Genomic DNA, 19,296 nt, shown 5'->3' on the forward strand with positions numbered 1-19,296 from the left:
GCACCTCCTTGAATTTTTCAAAAAGGCCTCACCTATTAGGTTTTTTTCATCGTAGAGAGATGAAATTAGGGGAGTCGATACCTTGTGCAAAACTGCTCCAAAAAGTCTCTTGGACCCATATTCCAAAACCACCAGGAAATCGGATATTTTGGATTGAATGAGAAATTTATATCGATTTACAGGTTGCATATCTGAGACATTGGCACCTAGGGAGTGAGTTGGATCCTCCGATTTTGAGGAGGATATCAGAAATATGAGAAATATGAGATCTAAAGTTATATATATATATATATATATTTTTTTTTTTTTTTGGGGGGGGGGGGGGGATTTATTTTTCATATTTTTAAATGACCTTTTTTTTTTAAGGAAGGCATTAAATATGTATCATTTTAAAAATAATTAAAGTAAAAAGTGAATATACTTAGTTACTTATGTTTTTAATTTTTATTTATTTTTCATGTATTAATTTTTCTATTTGTTTACGTTTTCAATTAAAAAAAGGACAAACAGTAAATATTTATATATTTTTGTTTATTTTTTTAAATTACATTTAATTAAAAATATGCGATGCCATTAAATATGCTCTATAAAATATTATGTAAAGATATTTTGATAAAACTAAATATTCTTTATATTTGAAATTTTTATTTAATTTTTATTTTTCTAATTTTTTAATTACATTTGTAAAAACAAAAAGGAAGATACTAAATTTTTTTTTAATTTTTTAAAATCATTACATTTAGTAAATATTCTTTGTGTTTAATCTTTTATTTATTTTATTCAGGCATTTATTTTTCATTTTTTTAACTTTTTAATATAAAATGGACGAATTGCTTTTTGTTGTTTTTTTTTTTTTTATTAAAAAGAGGCAACACCATTAAAAATGCTTTTTTTATTAGATTAAAAAAAAACTATTTATTTAAAAAAGTTGTAAAAATATTATAATGAAAAAACTGTATTTGCGAAAATACAGTAAATATTCTTTATATTTGTTAATATTTATCTTTATATTTATATATATATCGTTTATATTTATTTTTTGTTCATTTATTAAAAAGGCAAAACCATGACATGTGTTTTATTTTTTAGATAAAAAACAAAGTTCATTTATTTATTTACATTATGTTGAAATTTATTTTTTTTTTAATGAAAATTTGAAGAAAAAAAATGAAATATCCGTATATATCTGTACTCCTTAACCTTTCATGGAAGGGTAGAGAAATTTTTATTTAAATAAGATTTCAGCAAAAAAATATTTTTTAAAACACAAATTCCATGCATGTGAATTACTTTCCCGGTTCACACGAAATGACACGGCGTTCCAGATCTGGCCCCTGGGCCTCGGGTTTGACACCCACTTCATAATTGGGAACTTCCCGGAATTTCCTGGCGTAAATCCTTCTATTGACGAGCGGCGTGAAAGTGGAACGCGGGAACCTGACCGTGTACGTGTGATAAATTGGGTCATAGAGGGTGTTGCGTGCCTGAGGGCCGCTTGTCCGACACCCCCTCCTATATATGCGCGCGCCGGTGCACGACTGCAGCAAAAAAAAAAAAAAAAGATGGACGTGCTCGCCGGTTTGGGATGAGATGAGCACGCTGGACTGCAGCCAGTTGGCGTGGCTTCAAAGAGGCGTGAATGCCGGGTTACACTTTTTTTTTTGTTGCTTTTAATTAAAACGCGAGGAAATCAATGCTGACGCCATGTTGAGGTGTTGTGTGATGATAGGAAGTCCGTTGGAATAGAAAGAAGGAATGTTGATTCATTGGCTGCCATTGACGGTGCGAGATGTCCAATTCTTTTCAATTGGTCAGGACAAAAAATTCAGGACATTAAGAAGTGGAAATTTTCTATTCAGTTTTTGCTATAAATGTACGGTTAGGCTAAAACTTGCCAAAAGCTTACCCATTCATTTCTAATGGGCAAAATTTGCCATTCATTTCCAATGGCCCCATTCGCCATTCATTTCGATAGCACAAAAACCCTCCAATCACTCCTATGGATTTCCAACCCAAGTGACTAAATATCAAAAGGAAGTTACCCATAAACGCGCCAAATATCAAAAGGAAGTGACCTGATATCTACAGGAAGATCCCCTGGAATACTTCAAAATCAAAAGGAAGTCACCTAATATGAACAGGAAGTGACCCTGAAATGCCCCCAAATCAACAGAAGGTGACCCGATATCAACAGCAAGTGTCCCTGAGATGTCCCCAAATCAACAGGAAGTGACCTGATATCACCATGACATGTCACCAAATCAACAGGAAGTGACCCGATTGCAACTGGAAGTGTCCCCAAATAAACAAGTGACCCGGTATCAATAGGAAGTGTCCTTGAAATGTCCTCAAATCAACAGGAAGTGACACGATATCAGCAGGAAGTGTCCCTGAAATGTCCCCAAAACAACAGAAAGTGACCTGATATCAATAGGAAGTGTCCTTGAAATGTCACCAAATCAACAGGAAGTGACGCGTCATCAACAGGAAGTGTACGCAAATCAACAGGAAGTGACTCGATATCACAAGGACATGTCCCGGACATGTCCCCAAATCAACTGAGAGTGCCACGATATCAACAGGAAGTGTCACTGAAATGTCCCCAAATCAATAGGAAGTGACACGATTTTAACAGATACTGTCCCAAAAATGTCCCAAATTCAACAAAAACTGACCTGATATCAAAAGGACGTGATCCCCAAATGTCTCCAAATCAACAGGAAGTGACACGATATCAACAGGAAGTGTCCCTGAAATGTCCCCAAAACAACAGGAAGTGACCTGTTATCACCAGGGCATGTCCCCGAAATGTCACCAAATTAACAGGAAGTGACTCGATATCACAAGGACATGTCCCTGACATGTCCCCAAATCAACTGGGAGTGACCCAATATCAACAGGACGTGTCCCTGAAATGTCCCCAATTCAACAAAAAGTGACCTGATATTAAAAGGACGTGATCCCCAAATGTCCCCAAATCAATACGAAGTCACCTGATAGCAACAGGACGTGTCCCTGATATGTCCCCAAAACAACAAAAAGTGACCTGTTATCACCACGGCATGTCCCCGAAATGTCACCAAATTAACAGGAAGTGACACAATATTAACAGCAAGTGTACCCAAATAAACAGGAAGTGACTCAATATCACAAGGACATGTCCCTGACATGTCCCCAAATCAACTGGCAGTGACCCAATATCAACAGGATGTTATCACCACGGCATGTCCCAGAAATGTCACCAAATTAACAGGAAGTGACACAATATTAACAGCAAGTGTACCCAAATCAACAGGAAGTGACTTGATATCACAAGGACATGTCCCCAAATACACTGGAAGTGACCTCATATCAAAAGGACGTGACCCCCAAATGTCCCCAAATCAATAGGCAGTCACCTGATAGCAACAGGAAGTGTCCCCAAAATGTCCTCACATCAATAGAAAGTGTCACTGAAATGTCCCCAAATCAACAGGAAGTGACATGATATAAACAGATACTGTCCCAAAAATGTCCCAAATTCAACAAAAAGTGACTCGATATCACAAGGACATGTCCCTGACATGTCCCCAAATCAACTGGGAGTGACCCGATATCAACATGACGTGTCACTGAAGTGTCCCCAATTCAACAAGAAGTGACCTGATATCAATAGGACGTGATGCCCAAATGTCCTCAAATCAATAAGAAGTCCCCTGATAGCAACAGGACGTGTCCCCAAAATGTCCTCACATCAACAGGAAGTGACACGATATCAACAGGACATGTCACTGGAATGTCCCCAAAACAACAGAAAGTGACCTGATATCACCAAGACATGTCCCCGACATGTCCCCAAATCAACTGGGAGTGACCCGATATCAACAGGACGTACCCCTGAAATGTCCCCAATTCAATAGGAAGTGAGCTGATATCAAAAGGACGTGATCCCCAAATGTCCCCAAATCAATAGGCAGTCACCTGATAGCAACAGGACGTGTCCCCAAAATGTCCTCACATCAACAGGAAGTGTCACTGAAATGTCCCCAAATCAACAGGAAGTAAGATGATATCAACAGATACTCTCCCAAAAATGTCCCAAATTCAATAAGAAGTCACCTGATAGCAACAGGACGTGTCCCCAAAATGTCCTCACATCAACAGGAAGTGACACAATATCAACAGGACGTGTCACTGGAATGTCCCCAAAACAACAGAAAGTGACCTGATATCACCAAGACATGTCCCCGACATGTCCCCAAATCAACTGGGAGTGACCCGATATCAACAGGACGTACCCCTGAAATGTCCCCAATTCAATAGGACGAGAGCTGATATCAAAAGGACGTGATCCCCAAATGTCCCCAAATCAATAGGCAGTCACCTGATAGCAACAGGACGTGTCCCCAAAATGTCCTCACATCAACAGGAAGTGTTACTGAAATGTCCCAAAATCAACAGGATATCAGGACATGATATCAACAGATACTCTCCCAAAAATGTCCCAAATTCAACAAAAAGTGACCTGATATCAAAAGGACGTGTCCCCCAAATTTCCCGAAATCAACAGGAAGTCACCTAACAGTAACAAGAAGTGTCCCTGAAATGTCCTTAAATCAATAGGAAGCCTCCCCAAAATGTCCCCAAATCAACAGAAAGTGACCCGATATCAACAGGACGTGTCCCCAAAATTTCCCCAAATCAACAGGAATTGACCTGATATCACCAGCACATGTCCCCGAATTGTCCCCAAATCAACAGGAAGTGACGTCTCATTTCAATTCCCAGACCGTCACTAAAATGTTACCAACTACCACAACACTATCAAACACTACACACGAGTTACCCTGCCGTTCGCAAACCCTTTGCCAGATTTGACCCAAAATAAGAAAAGTGCGCATTTGTGCTCACTGCGCGCTGATGCAGGTGGAGACTGAAAGCACAATTTGACCAATTTCACGCATGTTTTGTTTTTGCCCCCGACTCCGCATAGGTACGTGTATGTGTGCGCGCGTGGAAAACGAGGTCAGCCGCGATGCTTCCAACACACTCCTTCCCTTCTCTCTAACCTTTAGAGAATCCTGCCGACACTCAGATTAACTCTCAGTGAGTGTAAATCCTGGACGACAGCTCCGGTGCGCGCACACACACTTAAACACACACGCACGTACGCGGAGGGAAACCGGCAATTTGGCAATGTGGGGAAAATGCACAAACATACGCTTAAAAGCGAAAGCTCAGACGACGACACGAGCTCTCAATCTGTCTTTAACTCTCTGGCGAATATGCGCGCGGTGAACTCGGGGAATAAAAGCTGACTTGATGTGACGGGAGCGCTGCCGACTCGGCACAAGTGAGCTGGCGTCGGTGCGACTTGACGCAAACCTGCAGCAGCTGTCATATCGGAATTTTTTTCTTTTTCAAATCTTGGGACGGCGGGCACACAGTCATTCACTAGAGAGGTATATTTCAGATTCGCAGGGTCATTATGTCAACTACGGGTGCCGCAAGTCCCAAGGTGTTCCCAGGCCAGCTGAGAGACATAGTCTCTCCAGTGTGTCCAGGGTGGGGAACATTGAGTCCAAGTGGGACATGTTCCGCACCTCCATTGTTGAGGTGGCCGATCAGAGCTGCGGCTGTAAGGTAGTTGGTCCCTGTCGGGGCGGGAATCCCGGAACCCGCTGGTGGACACCACCGGTAAGGCATGCTGTCAAGCTGAAGAAAGAGGCCTACTAGGCTTTTTTGGCCTGTGGGACTCCAAAAGCAGCTGACAGGTACCGACTGGCCAAGCGGACTGCAGCTTTGGCAGTCCCCGAGACAAAAACTTGGACATGGGAGGAGTTTGGCGAGGTCATGGAAAAGGCTTCAGGACAGCTTTGAGGAAATTCTGGTCCACAGTCTGGGTACTGGGACCAGGCGTACTACTGACCTCGACTCGGGACGTCGTGAGTCGGTGGGGAGAATACTTAGAAGACCTCCTCAATTCCACTGACACGTCTTCCTTTGAGGAAGCAAAGTCAAGGGACTCCGAGGGGGGCTTTCCTATCTCTAGGGTCGAAGTCAGTTGTTTGGAGAGCTCCTCGATAGCAAGGCCCCGGGGGTGGATGAGATCCGCCCGGAGTTCCTAAAGGCTCTGGATGTTGTGGCTGACATGCCTCTACAATATGACGTGGACATCAGGGACCGTGCCCCTGGATTGGCAGATCGGGGTGGTTGTAGCTCTTTTTAAGAAGGGGGACCAGAGGGTGTGTTCCAATTATAGAGGGATCACACTCCTCAGCCTCCCCCCTAGTAAAGTCTATTCAGGGGTGCTGGAGAGCAGGGTCCGTCGGGAAGTCAAATCTCATATTCAGGAGGAACAGTGTGGTGGAACAGAGGACCAGCTCTACACCCTTGTCAGGGTCATCGAGGGACCATGGGAGTACACCCAACTGGTCTACATATGTTTTGTGGATTTGGAGAAGGCGTTCGACCGTGTCCCTCAAGTCCTGTGGGGGGTGCTCAGGGAGTATGGGTTACCGAGCCCCTTGGTAAGGGCTGTTCGGTCCATGTACGACTGATGTCAGAGTTTGGTCCGCCAAGCCGGCAGTTAGTCGAATTCGTTCCCAGTGGGGGTTGGACTCCGCCAAGGCTGCCCTTTGTCACCGATTCTGTTTATAATTTTTATGGACAGAATTTCTAGGTACTGCCGAAGTGTTGAAGGCGTCCGGTTTGGTTGCAATGCATCTACGCTTTTTGCAGATGTTGTGGTGCTGTTGGCATCATCAAGACGTGACCTCCTACTGTCACTAGAGCGGTTCGCAGCCGAGTGTGAAGCGGTCGGGATGAAGATCAGCACCTCCAAATCCGAGACCATGGTCATCAGTCGGAAAAGGGTGGCATGCCCTCTCCGGGTCGGGGATGAGATCATCCCCCAAGTGAAGGAGTTTAAGTGTCTTGGTCTTGTTCGTGAGTGAGGGTAGGTGGGAGCGGGAGATCGACAGGCGGATCGGTGCAGTGTCTGCAGTGATGAGGACTCTGCACCGGTCCATAGTGGTGAAGAAGGAGCTGAGCCGAAAGGCGAAGCTCTCGATTTACCAGTCGATCTACGTTCTTACCCTCACCTATGGTCACGAGCAGTGGGTTGTGACTGAAAGAACAAGATCTCGGATAGAAGCGGCTGAAATGGGTTTCCTCCGCAGGGTGTCCGGGCTTTCCCTTCGAGGTAGGGTTAGAAGCTCGGTCATCCGGGAGAACTCGGCGTCAAGCCGCTACTTCTCCGCGTTGAGAGCTGCCAGGTGAGGTGGCTCGGGCATCTTGTTCGGATGCCTCCTGGACGCCTCCCTTGAGAGGTGTTGCGGGCATGTCCCACCGGCGGGAGGCCCCGGGGCTGACCCAGGACATGCTGGAGAGTAGAGGTGTGCAAAATTTCCGATTCTTAGATTATTCGCGATTCGGCCGTGGAAGATCGAGAACGATTCACAAACATCCAAATTCCGATTATTGAAATATGCCAAGTAAAGCGGGAAGTACAACACACTCAGCGCGCCGCGCGGTCTTCGGGGCGCAACGAGGAAGAACGCAGCGAGAGTAGCTAAACATCATGCTTCTCATTACCCGGCCCCTCGGGTAATGCCAATGCTCAACTCACGGCTCTAGCTCAACTCATGCCACGAGATAAAAAAACACAACAACATACCTGACTGCTGCCGAAAAACTGCTACAAAGTACAGCCACATATTGTTACGGTAGATATCATTTATATAGGACTAGATGCACCATTGATTCGGTAGCGTGAGCAGCACATCTACAAAAAGCTAGATTAGTAAACGGCCGCCATCTTAAAGCAGTACACTTCCCTGCAAGGCTGTTGTAGCGAACCTTCCAAGCAAACCTAATTAACTTTTTATCTAAAATACACCTAAATCGGTAAAATATTGACTTGAATCTATCTTTAAAATTGTTTTAAAACTTTCACATGTCGAAAGTAGACAAAAGGGAAATTATGGAATAATGGGAGCAATTTTAACAACTTTAACAGTTGATTCACAACATTAAATTAATTGAATGTAGTTTAAAGCTGCTGTTACAGAATGGGGACTGGAGTTTTTTATTTACTGTTATTTTTGTATATTTGTTTACTGCTATATGTTAACTTGATACTGAAATAGTAGTTTGGTTTAGCCTGAGAGGATTTTTGAACAATTTTGGAACTAATGTACAAAACATTTAATTTAAAAAAAAAAAAGGAGGGGGGGGTGCATCAATAATCGTTTTATAATCGAATCGGAGCCTCTGAATCGTAATCGTAATCGAATCGTTAGGTGCCCAAAGATTCCCAGCTCTACTGGAGAGACTATGTCTATCAGTTGGCTTGGGAATACCTTGTGATTCTGCGGGAAGAGCTGGTTGAAGTGGCTGGGGAGAGGGAAGTCTGGGCTTCCCTGCTAAAGCTTATGCCCCCGCGACCCAACCCAGGATAAAGCTGTAGATGATGTATGGATGGATGGATGGATGGATGGATGGATGGATGGATGGATGGATGGATGGATGTACCCACCCACTTGGACGCCACATACTGTATGACAAAAAGAGTTGGCTGAGAGTTTAAGATGACACGCACCACGCTAAATGCTAATGCTAACGAGAACGCAAATGCTATGCTAACACTCTGAGCCACCTAGCATCACCTTTGCAATGGTGTCGCCACCGCTTTCCCTCCTCCTTGCTCCGCTCTGCTCCCTCCCAGGCAGCTGAAAAAAAATCAGACAACTCGCGCTTCAATTAACCAAATTGTAGTAACGCACAGCTTCACATCCTCAGTAACGGTAACACCGTTGCAAAGTAAGAAAAGTATTAAATTACATTACTCATTACTGAAAAAATAATGCCGTTATTAACAACACTGGTCGTTATGTGAAATTCAGCTCACCCAGCTAAATTTCCCTCCAATTTTTTTTTTTCAAATCTCTAGATTGTGTTCTTTTTAAGCAGGATGCAGCAACACACATATACATAAACTGCATGTACACATGCTCACACCCCAAGGAAAAGGATTATTATTATCACACAGACACACTGGTGGACTGGATATATTTAAAGTTTTTTTTCCTAGTACATACACAGCACAGCGATGTGTAATCTCAGGAAGCGAAGAGCAGGCACAAGATGAGGATTTACAGCATCATGTTGCTCCTCTTCCTCACTCCCAGTTGCCCCTTTGACACACACACGACACACACACAGCCTGCCTGAAAAAAAGACCCCGGCGCGGCATAAATCTCCACAATGTCAACTTCAGTGAAACCGATCACTCAGCCCATCGCTTTACCATATTTTTTTAAAATGTTTTTTTCAATTTTTCTTTTCGTTTTTTCGCTCATAAAACTAGACAAAAGCGGGAAAGTCAAGCTGGGGAGACTTGGAGTCGTAATCAAATATTTACAGTTGCGATTTTGCAAACAGGGTCGCTACGGCGGCCGGTACACGTAAGAGATGAAGCTGATGCTACGTGACAGGCTAGCTTTTAAATAAGAACATCGTTTTTCAGTAGGGCTGAGGACAAAGTGGGCAAACTTGAGGTTGGAGGGCCTGATATGGTCCGTCGTCTCATTTTGTGTGGCCCGTAAAAGTCAAATTATGTCAGGGTTTTTACAGGTACACTGCTAGCCAAAAGTATTGGCACCCCTGCAATTCTTGTCACATTAAAAAAAAAAAATCATTTAGGGCTGTCAAAATTATCGCGTTAACGGGCGATAATTAATTTTTTAATCACGTTTAAATATTTGACGCAATTAACGCACCTGCCCCGCTCAAACAGATTAAAATGACAGCACAGTGCAATGCCAACTTGTGTTTTTTTGGAGTTTTGTCGCCCTCTGCTGGCGCTTGGGTGCGACTGATTTTATGGGCTTCAGCACCCATGAGCATTGTGTAATTATTGACATCAACAATGGCAAGCTACTAGTTTATTTTTTGATTTAAAATTTTACAAATTTTATTCAAACGAAAACATTAAGAGGGGTTTTAATATAAAGTTTCTATAACTTGTACTAACATTTATCTTTTAAGAACTCCAAGTCTTTCTATCCATGGATCGCTTTAACAGAATGTTAATAATGTTAATGCCATCTTGTTGATTTATTGTTATGATAAACAAATACAGTACTTATGTACCGTATGTTGAATGTATATATCCATCTTGTGTCGAATCTTTCCATTCAGACAATAATTTACAGAAAAATATGGCATATTTTATAGATGGTTTGAATTGTGATTAATTTGTAATTTGGTTACTGCCGCCACATGTTATGTGCCACAGGTAAGTAACAGGCGCTGTTAATTGCACGAATTAGAGAAGCATCTCATGATTTTTCAAAGGGTGCCAATACTTTTGTCCGGCCCATTTTTGGAGTTTTGTGTAAAATGATTATGATTGAATTTTTTTTCCCATTCAGTTTCGTGTTTTTTCATTGCAAGCAAAATAAATGAAGATATTACTACCAAAGCATTTGCAATTGCAATCATTTTCTGGCTTGGCTATGGATTTAGAAAACGTGGCTCAGTTCAGACAGCCAGCAGACAACAATAACGTAGGAATTGTGAAAAAAGGTTTATTGAACACACAACAAAACACACGATCGTGAAAATGGAGAAACATAAAGGGTCCGTGACAGTAGGTCGGGATCAATAAATTAAAAAAGAAAAAAAAAAACGAGGAAAAACTGTGGCGAGAGGCAAACAAACGAAAAAACACAAGGCAACGATGCAACTAGGGGATATACAAACTGTCAAATGGCAGCAAGTCAATATCTCGGCAAGCCGCTTAGGATCGGTTTAAAGACACTGCTGATGAGCTGGAATTGGATGCAGGTACGACGTTGGGAACTCATCCCACATCTCTGTTACAAAACAATCTGACCAGCAGCAGAATGTGACAAAATCATGCCAGTCATCATACTAGCTTCGCTTGCTAGCTAGCTAGCACAGCTATTCTCTCAGTCTAGCCCAACCGCGTCAGACATTAACGTGTTGTAGTGATGTTGTGCCTTATTGCATTCATTTTGCTAGCAATTTTCACTCGTGTTGTGAGCCATTTGCATTTGTGTTGTTGCAGTTGGGGGTTTTCTATTTGCAAAGTGTTTGGACTTTCGCCTGACACCTCTCGACCACTGTAGAAAACCCAACCGTGAAAACGTAAAACCTTCCCAACACTCTCTGGCGATGCATTTGACTTTACAGTCCAGTTTACGTTTGTTCTGGAGGCGCGGCTCGCGACCACTCTGACGCTTTCACGTCGATAATTTACGGCGGCGTCAGTGAGATGGATGAGGCCGCGCCGTGTGGCAACACGCTCGTATAACTCGCACGCGCTCGCGAGTCATCTTCGGCTCGAGCCGGCCGCCGAAACGACGACAACCTTGAGGCCGCTAACATAACATGAATCAAAAAAAAAAAAAAAAAAAGCCTGGCGGGTGGTGAGTAAATCCACACTTTGATGCTCGACACACAAGCCCAGACAGACCGCACCACCAATGACTGGTCATTAAAAAAAAGCCTCAACCTGGCTGAGAAATCCAAACCTCCACTTGAAATGCTCGGCTCATGTACACCCAAAATTCTTCTTTCAATCTCTCAAAGCAACCAACATACAGTGCCTTGCAAAAGTATTCGGCCCCCTTGAATCTTGCAACCTTTCGCCACATTTCAGGCTTCAAACATAAAGATATGAAATTGAATTTTTTTGTCAAGAATCAACAACAAGTGGGACACAATCGTGAAGTGGAACAACATTTATTGGATCATTTAAACTTTTTTAACAAATAAAAAACTGAAAAGTGGGGCGTGCAATATTATTCGGCCCCTTTACTTTCAGTGCAGCAAACTCACTCCAGAAGTTCAGTGAGGATCTCTGAATGATCCAATGCTGTCCTAAATGACCGATGATGATAAATAGAATCCACTTGTGTGTAATCAAGTCTCCGTATAAATGCACCTGCTCTGTGATAGTCTCAGGGTTCTGTTTAAAGTGCCGAGAGCATTATGAAAACCAAGGAACACACCAGGCAGGTCCGAGATACTGTTGTGGAGAAGTTTAAAGCCGGATTTGGATACAAAAAGATTTCCCAAGCTTTAAACATCTCAAGGAGCACTGTGCACGCCATCATATTGAAATGGAAGGAGCATCAGTCCACTGCAAATCTACCAAGACCCGGCCGTCCTTCCAAACTTTCTTCTCAAACAAGGAAAAAACTGATCAGAGATGCAGCCAAGAGGCCCATGATCACTCTGGATGAACTGCAGAGATCTACAGCTGAGGTGGGAGAGTCTGTCCATAGGACAACAATCAGTCGTACACTGCACAAATCTGGCCTTTATGGAAGAGTGGCAAGAAGAAAGCCATTTCTCAAAGATATCCATAAAAAGTCTTGTTTAAAGTTTGCCACAAGCCACCTGGGAGACACACCAAACATGTGGAAGAAGGTGCTCTGGTCAGATGAAACCAAAATTGAACTTTTTGGCCACAATGCAAAACGATATGTTTGGCGTAAAAGCAACACAGCTCATCACCCTGAACACACCATCCCCACTGTCAAACATGGTGGTGGCAGCATCATGGTTTGGGCCTGCTTTTCTTCAGCAGGGACAGGGAAGATGGTTAAAATTGACGGGAAGATGGATGCAGCCAAATACAGGAACATTCTGGAAGAAAACCTGTTGGTATCTGCACAAGACCTGAGACTGGGACGGAGATTTATCTTCCAACAGGACAATGATCCAAAACATAAAGCCAAATCTACAATGGAATGGTTCAAAAATAAACGTATCCAGGTGTTAGAATGGCCAAGTCAAAGTCCAGACCTGAATCCAATCGAGAATCTGTGGAAAGAGCTGAAGACTGCTGTTCACAAACACTCTCCATCCAACCTCACTGAGCTCGAGCTGTTTTGCAAGGAAGAATGGGCAAGAATGTTAGTCTCTCGATGTGCAAAACTGGTAGAAACATACCCCAAGCGACTTGCAGCTGTAATTGGAGCAAAAGGTGGCGCTACAAAGTATTAACGCAATGGGGCCGAATAATATTGCACGCCCCACTTTTCAGTTTTTTATTTGTTAAAAAAGTTTAAATTATCCAATAAATGTTGTTCCACTTCACAATTGTGTCCCACTTGTTGATTCTTGACAAAAAAATTAAATTTCATATCTTTATGTTTGAAGCCTGAAATGTGGCGAAAGGTTGCAAGATTCAAGGGGGCCGAATACTTTTGCAAGGCACTGTATATTTGTATTTTTCCCCGTCCATATTCTCAATTTGACTGAAAACATATCAATGTAGCCTCAGTTGTTTTAATGGGGAAAAACAGACAATATCAACAGATGTTACCTGATAATGCCATAAAATCAACAGGAAATGCTGCAAAATATACAGAAAGTGACCCTAAATAACCAAAAAATGTGCAGGAAATAGCCCAAAATGAACAGAAAGTGACAATCAAACAGAAAATCACCCGTAAATGCCATTAAAAGCAGGAAATGATCCAAAATATCCTGGATGTGACCCAGAAATGCACTAAAATCAATAGGAAACTAGAAACTGCAATTTCTGGAGAAATTACTCTGGGTCTTTGTTGTGTGGAGATACAGATCTTAGCCCCGCCCAGGTTGGTTTGGGGACATTTTGGGGACAATATCAGGTCACTTACTGTTGATTTAGGGAAATTTGGGGGGCGTGTCCTGGTCATATCAGGTCATTTTGGGGGCGTGTCATGGTCATATCAGGTCATTTGGGCAAATTGGGGGGCGTGGCCTGGTCATTTCAGGTCATTCGGGGACATTTGGGGGGCGTGTCCTTGTCATATCAGGTCATTTGGGGGCGTGTCCTGGTCATAACAGGTCATTTGGGGGGCGTGTCCTAGTCATATCTGCTCATTTCCTGTTGGTTTTGGAACATTTGTTTTTTGCCATTGAAAATGAATGGCTAATTTGGACGTCCATGGCCGTCAATGGCATCGACTTAGAGTTGCGGCAATGGAATCAAAGTACATTGGCATCAATAGAATCGACAAACATGGCTGTCAATGGTATTAAGCAAAGTAAATGCCATCATAAAGGAATGGGAAATTTGGACGTCCACGGCCGTCAATGGCATCAACTTTCATACGCGTCAATTGAATCTGGGACATTTGGGGGACACGTCCTATTGATGTCTGGTCATTTCCTGTTGATTTGGGGACATTAATTTTGTTGCCATTGAGGATGAATGGGAAATTTGGACGTCCATGGCCGTCAATGGCATGGACTTAACATATATGTCAATGGAAACCAAGTACATTGGCATCAATAGATTCGACATACATGGCCGTCAATGGAATCAGTGCAATGTGAATTCCATTGGAAATTCCATTGGAATGGGATATTTGAACCAAGGTTGCATCCCATTAAAAATTAATGGGAAAGTTTTTGGCAAATTTCCGGGGAACCGTAATTTTTTTCCCCATATTTTGTATACAACTTTTATGTCCCTCACCGTCCCAGAATTTCTGATGTCCAAATTATGTGATTTGGTAAAAATTTTTAGGACAAGATACATTTAGATTTTTCCCCCCCCAAAAACTGGTGAAAAATCAGAAAAAAATTTTGGGGTCGTCCGAAAAATTCCCTGTGTCCCGTGAAAATTCCGGTCTTATCAATATTTGAACGGTGCCGATCAGTCAAACGGTTCGGGCAGTGCGGCATGGCGAAGAAATCCCATTTAAAACAAAAAACAAAACAAAAACAGAATAACACTATCTGGGTCTTTGAAAAATCAACAGGAAGTGACCGACAAACAGGAAGTGACCCAGAATTTGGTACTGTTGCTTCTTTCCCAAGGAGTGACCATCCACCAAAGATGACGCCAAGAGTTCAGCGCAGAATACTCAGAGAGATTAAAAAAAAGAACCCTAGAGTGTCTGCTAAAGACTGACAGAAATCACTGGCACAGTCCAATATCTTAATTCACACCTCAACTATATCTAAAACTATAGCCAGGAATAGTGTTCATGGGAGGGCTCCACGGAGGAAGCCACTGCTGTCTAAAAAAACATTGTTGCACGTTTAATGATCGCAAAAAGGCACTTGGACACTCCACAGACGTTTTGGCAAAATATTTTGTGGACTGATGAAACCAAGGTTAAATTGTATGGGAGTAACACACAACGTCATGTGTGGAGGAAAAATGGAACAGCTCACCTACATCAACATCTCATCCCCACCGTGAAGCATGGTGGAGGGAGCATCGTGATTTGGGGCTGTTTTGCGACCTCAGAGCCTGGACAACTTTCAATCATTCATAAAGAATGTTTCGATCAGGTCACATTGAACTTTTAAAAAATTCAGCCCTTGACATCAGTTTCACATAGCGACATGAAATTTGGTGGACATGTCCATCAAGAGTAGAGCTACAAAAAAGTCTCATGCAGCCATGCCTGAAAACGCAAAAACAAAAATAGCCATTTTGGTTCGAAGTAGCCATTTTAGACTCGTTTCCAAGAGTCTTTAAAAATGGCTCGATCAGGTAACATTGAACTTTTTAAAAATTCAGCCCTTGACGTCAGTTTCACATAGAAATAGGGAATTTGCTGGACATGTCCATCAAGAGTAGACCCACAAAAAAGTCTAAAGAGGCCATGCCCAAAAAGACACCAAAAACCTGCCATTTTTGTTTGAATTAGCCATTTTAGACTCTTTAAAAATGGCTAAATCAGGCAACTTTGAACTTTTTTAAATTCAGCCCTTGACATCAGTTTCACATAGCAACAGGAAAGTTGGTGGACATGTCCACCAAAAGTAAACCTACAAAAAAGTCTCAAGAAGCCATGCCCGAAAACACAAAGAATGCCTGCCACTTTGGTTCAAAGCTACTGTAGGAGCCTAAATAATGGTTTAGTTAATAATTCAGGTTGTGATTTTTTCATTTAGGTTTCGTGGGAACTAGCTTGCAACGTAAAAATGGAACAGCTCACCAACATCAACACCTCATCCCCACCGTGAAGCATGGTGGAGGGAGCATTGTGATTTGAGGCTGTTTGTGACCTCAGGGCCTGGACAACTTGCAATCATTCATAGAAGAATGAATTCAAAAGTTTTGCAAGAAAACCCGAGGCAGTTGAAGCTAAAAAAGAGGATGGATGCTGCAACAAGACAATGATCCAAAAAAAAGTAAATCAACTTCAGAATGGTTTTACAAGAACAAAATACACGTTCAAGTCCAGACTTGAACCCCATTGAGATGCTGTGGCATGACCTAAAGACAGTGATTCATGCCAGTCATCCCAGGAATCTAACTGAACTGCAATAGTTTTGTAAAGAAGAATTAGTCCTGATGTGCCAGATTTATCTGTAGCAACAGGAAGCGTCTGGTTTAAGTTATTGTGCCAAAGTGGGGGGGCCACAAAATATTAAATGTCATGGTCCACTTACTTATTTTTCCCCTTCTGTCATTGTTTGCATACTATCCTCATTAAAATATGAAAACCTATTAACATTCGAGTGGTTTTCGTTAAAGCAGGCACTGTTTTTTCATCGGTGTGATTTTGACAAAGATCAGATCACATTTGACGGGGATTTTTGCAGAAATGTGAGAAATTATAAAAGGTTCAGATACTTTTTCATACCACTGTAAATGCCCTACAAATTAACAGGAAATGATCCAAAATACATAGGAAGTGACCCCAAAATGCTCATCTTTCATTGCAATTGAGGGCGCTAGACGTTCAATCCATTTCAAAATCCAGTTGAAAGGACCAAAAAAACTACAGGAAGAAATAGAATTTTGTAGTCTACTGTAGTTGTTATGTTCATGCTGCGGTTGCACATAAGTGGCGATTCAGCAAGAATGAATTACTGCCGCCTCTCGTCGCTATTGTTGATCATTTAAATGTCCGGCCGACGTTTACAACACGGTCCGTTTCTTCATCTCGCTGGATTTACGGCATTCGCGCTACAACACAAACACTGTCAATTATACCAGGACAAAGAGTGTTAACTCATTCACTGCCATTGATGGGGAATGGACATCCAGTCCATTAGAACTGGAAAAGCTGACAACGAACAATGCCAGATTGACATAGCAAGATGAAATTGAGTAGATGTGGCCATTGTAAAAAAATAAAATAAAATCTGGAAGTAAATAATTTTAGTTTAAACAGCCATTTTGAACGCATTTCCAAGGAGACCAAAAATTGGCTTGGATGGGCAACATTTGAAAATTCAGCCCTTGACACCTGTTTGACATCGCAAAATGAAATTTGGTGGACATTTCCATCACGAGTAGACCTACAAAAAAGTCTCAAGAAGCCATGACTGAAAAGATACAGTAAGTCTGCCATTTTGTTTTGAAGTCGTAATTTCGGACTCAATTTCTGAGCTTGCTCAATATGGAAAAGTTAGGCAATATTAAACTTGTAAAAATTCAGTCCTCAACACTAGTTTCGCATTGCAACATGAAATTTGGTGGACATGTCCATTAAGGGTAGACCTATAAAAAAGTCTAAGAACCCATCCCTAAAAAGACAAAGAAAGCCTGCCATTTTGCTCAAAGCAGCCATTTTAGACTGTTTCCAAGATTCTTTAAAAATTGTTCAATCAGGGAACATCAAACTTTTAAAAAATTCAAACCTTGACATCAGTTTTAAATAGCAACATGAAATTTGGTGGACATGTCCATCAAGAGTTGACCTACAAAAAAGTCTCAAGAACCCAGACCTAAAAAGACACAGAAAGCCTGCCATTTTTGTTCAAAGCAGCCATTTTAGACTGGTTTCCAAGATTCTTTAAATGGCTTGCTCAGGCAACATTGAACTTTTTTAAAATTCAGCCCTTGACAACACTTTCACATAGCAACAGGAAATTTGGTGGACATGTCCATCAAGAGTAGATCTACAAAAATGTCAGAGGAAGCCTTACCTAAAAACACAAAAAAAGTCTGACATTTTGGTCCGAAGTAGCCATCGTTCCCAAGTCTTGAAAAATGGCTCGATCAGGTAACATTAAACTCTTTAAAAATCCAGCCCTTGACATCGGTTTCAGATGGCAACATGAAATTTGGTGGACACGTCCATCAAGAGTAGACCTACAAAAAAGTCTCAAAAAGCTTTGCCCGAAAAGACACAGAAAACCTGCCATTGTGGTTTGAATTAGCCATTTTAGACTCTTTAAAAATGGCTCGATCAGGTAACATTGAACTTTTAAAAATTCAGCCCTTGACATCGGTTTCATATGGCAACATGAAATTGAGTGGACATGTCCATCAAGAGTAGACCTACAAAAAACTCTCAAGAGGCCATGCCCAAAAAGACAAAGAAAGCCTGCCATTTCAGTTCAAAGTAGCTTTTAGACTCCTTTCCAAGAGTCTTTAAAAATGGCTTGATCAGGTAACATTGAACTTTTTAAAAATTCAGCCCTTGACATTGGTTTCACATGGCAACATGAAATTGGGTGGACATGTCCATCAAGAGTAGACCTACAAAAAAGTGTCAAGGGGCAATGCTCAAAAAGACACAGAAAGCCTGCCATTTTGGTTAAAAAAAAAAAAGTAGCTTTCAGACTCGTTTCCAAGAGTCTTTAAAAATGGCTTGATCAGGTAACATTGAACGTTTTAAAAATTCAGCCCTTGACATCGGTTTCACATGGCAACATGAAATTTGGTGGACATGTCCATCAAGAGTAGAACTACAAAAAAGTCTCAAGAGGCCATGCCCGAAAAGACATTGAAAGCCTGCCATTTTAGTTTGAAGTAGCCATTTTAGACTTTTTAAAAATGACTCGATCAGGTAACAGTGAACTTAAAAAAAAAAAAAAATCAGTCCTTGACATCAGTTTCGCATAGCAACATGAATTTGGTGGACACGCCCATTAAGATTAGAACTACCAAAAAAGTCTCAAGAAGCCATACCCAAAAAGACACAGAAAGCCTGCCGTTTTGGTTTGAAGCAGCCATTTTAGACTCGTTTCCAAGAGTCTTTTAAAATGGTTCGAGCAGGTAACATTGAACTTTTTAAAAATTCAGTTTCACATAGCATCATGATATTTAGTGGGCATGTCTGAAAAGAGAAGACCGACAAAAAAAAGTCTCTAGAAAGCCATGAATAGCATAGTGAAGATGGCTATGTATGAGTTTTCATTGTGATAAATGGTAAATGCTTTCACTTGTACTGCCCTATACCTTCAATGTACTCACTGCGCTCCCTAGCGGCTGTACTCGGGATGACAACGTCATAGGATTTAAAGCCAGGAAAGCTTTAATGAAATAAACAGCAGGAGGAATGATCTGCTCAATAATGGCTTGATATTAAAATT

Source organism: Corythoichthys intestinalis, chromosome 4 (genome assembly GCF_030265065.1).
Source record: "Corythoichthys intestinalis isolate RoL2023-P3 chromosome 4, ASM3026506v1, whole genome shotgun sequence".
Lineage (NCBI taxonomy): Eukaryota > Metazoa > Chordata > Actinopteri > Syngnathiformes > Syngnathidae > Corythoichthys > Corythoichthys intestinalis.